This window comes from Theropithecus gelada, chromosome 1 (genome assembly GCF_003255815.1).
Source record: "Theropithecus gelada isolate Dixy chromosome 1, Tgel_1.0, whole genome shotgun sequence".
Taxonomy (NCBI): domain Eukaryota; kingdom Metazoa; phylum Chordata; class Mammalia; order Primates; family Cercopithecidae; genus Theropithecus; species Theropithecus gelada.
This window is the reverse complement of record NC_037668.1, coordinates 114982881-114985669: the sequence shown is the minus strand read 5'-3', so window position 1 is coordinate 114985669 and position 2789 is coordinate 114982881. Positions and strand designations below refer to the sequence as shown.

Below are 2789 nucleotides of genomic sequence, written 5' to 3'. Positions count from 1 at the left end.
TGTGAGCTAGGGAGTTGTATTCCCACTTGACAGAACAGGAAACGGAGGCTCAAAAAGTTAACCAACTTACCCATAGTCCTAGAGCTCACCAACAGCAAAGGCAGGATTCAGACACCCCAAGGCAGTGAACGGGGGGCCCTGGTTCTGGTCCTCCCTCTCCCGTTCTCCTCTACACAGGCTTGATGCTGGGTCCATTCTCCCTTTGGCCTCACCATTAAAGCTAATGTTGACATTTCCATCAACTTCCCAGTCTCATACTCCCAGGAGTAGCAACATGTATCAAGCCCTGGTGCAGACATAGTCCTTACAAAAGGCAACTTTTGGGGAAGAAAAAGAAACTCCTTGTTCTTAGCTCACTGTCAGAACTGATGCCTGCGCGGACAGGAAGCGTGCCTGAAGTGTGCTTTCAGCACGAAGGAGGAAGGAGAGGCACGCACAGGGCTTGATTCCTGGTTCTCCAGAATCCGGAAGTGGAAGAAGCCTGGGAGTGACGAGGGACCCCAGATCCGGCCTAAACCAGCGCCCTTGGGTGAAGCCCCTGCGGAGTCCTGGACAAAGGAGCCGCGACCTGGCGGGGGGACCGGGAGAAGGGAACGGAGACCCCAGCGGAGCCAAGAAGCCTGGATGGGCAGAGGAAATGGGCGACGGGTAAATGGAGATGCAGCCGGGAATGGGAGAGGACGACCATCGACTGGGAAGAGGAAACTCCCTTGCGGTTTGAGGGCCCTGAGGAGGGGAAGCGCCCCGCACCCGCCTCCAGGGGTGAAGGACGACGGCAGGGCCTCCCGAGGCCGCCGCGCGGGGACCGCCTGGCTGAGCAGCCCCTGCCCGGCCCCTGCTCGCTCCTCCGGCTAGCACGAGGCCCCACCGTTCAAGCGCACTGTGCATCGCGCCTGCAGCCTTTCGAAAATAGAAAAATACGGAGTATATGTAGTACCCCACACCCTTGTAATGATGCCGCTCCAAGCAAATGAGTCCTTAATAACCCGGGGTGCTGGGGGCAGCGACCGATGGGGAGCAAACAGCCTGGCCCTGTGGTGTTGAACGCGCGGCACTGGAGACTCTCGACACTCCTTGGGGCGCAAGTCCCAGCTCCTGGCAGACCAGCACCCGGCCTTCCCCGGCTAGGAGCCGGGCTTCTGACGGGAGGGCACGGTGGCGAGAGGGCGCCAGCAGGACGCCTGACGTTGCGTGGAAAAAACAGAAAATTCCACAGCACCGCGGTGAGTGCTCCCCGGCTGCGACCGCGCCTCGGGCCGCGAGGATGTTCCTGTGGCGCCACCTAGTGTCCGAGGTGCAGACAACGCTCTGGCGAGGGCTGCAAGGTCGGCCTGCGACCAGCCCTGGGACTTCAGACACGGGCTGGGACCTTGGGATAGGTCATCCAGGGGTCTTCGGCTGTGGACCAGTGATGCCTTTCCACCAGACAAAAAGCCCCCCAGACGTTTCTCTCTTCCTGCTGCAACCAAAGCTAAAAAGAAAATTTGCCAGAATGAATGGAATAACTGACGGTCCCTTTCAATTAGACGTCCATGAGGTGATGTCTGGTTTTTCCTAAATACAATGGCAAGTCGATTATTAGTTCATCCAGAAAAAATATAGATGCTATCATCGTATAAACATGAGTCCCCACATAGAACTGAGCCTCAGACCTGCTGGAGGTGCTTTGTCTGGGAAACACTGAACTAGAATTTTGGGTGGGACAAAGTAGAAGCTTTACTTTTTATTTAACAGTAGCCTGAAGACCTCCTGCAGAATAATGGAAAGGATAAAGACCTGGAAGCCCGGATACTAAGGTTCTGGTATTAGCTCTGCCCCGCAGCTGTCTGTGTGACCTTGACCAGAGGGAGTTTTACTACCTCTCACAATACTGTGGAGTCTGGATTGGTATCGCCATGTAATCAGTGAGGAAACGGGCTCCAGGAGTTTACCCAAGGCTGGGCGGCAGATCAGTGGCCAGACCAAGCTTCAGCTGCACGTCTGCCCAACTCTGAAGAGCACGTTCCCTTCACAAGCCATCAAATCCCTTCCTGCTTCAACCTCTTCATCTACCGCTTGAAGGGGCTGTACCGAGTGGTCACAGTTCCTTCCAGATACAGCACACGGTGATTCTAAGGTTTCACTGATCCCTTAAAACCCAGTTTTAGTGCTCACAAACCCCGTGGTGATAACAAAAGAGCCTTTAAAAAGGATTTATCCACCTATAAAAACCATTAGATTTTATTTGGGGCTATGGGCAAAGAACACCAAAACAAATGGGTTGGAACATCAAACCTCCTTTAAAATTTAGAGCAGCAGGGACAGAGGAGAAAATCTGCACAGGGCAAAGAGGGACAACTTACGGATTCCATGGTTGGAACCAGACTGCGGGGCACTGCTTATCTGCCATTGGCTTCCTGGGGGGATAATTGCCTCCTGACAATTGTTTAGACTTGATAAATACATGAAATGGGGCTGCAAACAGTTTATCTGGCTACCAGTTCAGATCCGGACGGAACCAGATGAAGAAGTCAGGCACATTTGCAATAACCTCAAAGATAAAACCTTCCTATCAGAGGCAGCTTATCTCCTCCTCAGGGTCATGCTGCCCAGTAACTGCCACCTCCAAAAGAAGGAAGGGGAGAGCACTTCTAGCAGGGGGCTCCCAGTGGGCCTTGCTTGCCTTGAACTCCCCTTCCTGCTCCCAGGACAGGCCACCTGTCTGGCAGCAAGGGGGTGGTACTGCGCCCCGGTCTGGCAGGCTTGGGAAAGATGTTGGCAAGTGGAAGAAATGGGCAACTAGACCCCAA

At 54.2% G+C, this 2789-nt stretch overlaps 1 pseudogene; it reads right to left on the bottom strand.

The window, feature by feature from the left end:
* Window positions 1-304: 304 nt before the first annotated feature.
* Window positions 305-2389, bottom strand: LOC112628489 (annotated as a pseudogene).
* Window positions 2390-2789: the final 400 nt, after the last annotated feature.